The sequence below is a fragment of the Octodon degus genome, unplaced genomic scaffold (genome assembly GCF_000260255.1).
Source record: "Octodon degus isolate 3935 unplaced genomic scaffold, OctDeg1.0 scaffold00062, whole genome shotgun sequence".
NCBI classification, from domain to species: domain Eukaryota; kingdom Metazoa; phylum Chordata; class Mammalia; order Rodentia; family Octodontidae; genus Octodon; species Octodon degus.
This window is the reverse complement of record NW_004524638.1, coordinates 1380872-1381455: the sequence shown is the minus strand read 5'-3', so window position 1 is coordinate 1381455 and position 584 is coordinate 1380872.

The window sequence follows — 584 nt, the reverse complement described above, 5'->3', positions numbered from 1 at the left end:
CCTTTTACAGTTCAGCATATTAACATAGCTTTACTTTTTTTTTTTTTTGGTGGTACTGGGGATTGAGCTCAGGACCTTGCACTTGCCAGGCAAGCATTTATTCTACTGAGCCATCTCCCCAGCCCTATAGCTTTATGTTTTATACCTCGTGGTTATGCTTTTCTGCTGAATGGTTAAGACCAAGTTAAAGCAAGACCTATGTAACTAAAAATGTAACTTTTGCTATCTGACAAGGTCACTCAAATCCTCTCAGTATTTACCCTGGAACCATGTACAGCACCTTATGGATCTTTTGTCAGTATCATCCATCTAATAGGCCCAGGTTGGAAACGGAGCAGGTCAAAACAACTGTACTGATCATTTTGTATGTTTATTGGCCATTCAAATGGCTATTTATTGGCCATCGATGTTCTTCCAAGTTGTTCAATTCTTTTACTTGTTTGAGATGTGGAGACGTTTGTCCTTTGTGCTCATATCTGTAGCAGTTCTATATTGTAGATACAAGAGCTTTTCCATGTAAATGTTTTATGAATATTTTCTCCTAATCTGTGCATTGTTTGCTTGCTTGCTTTCTTTCTTTTTTC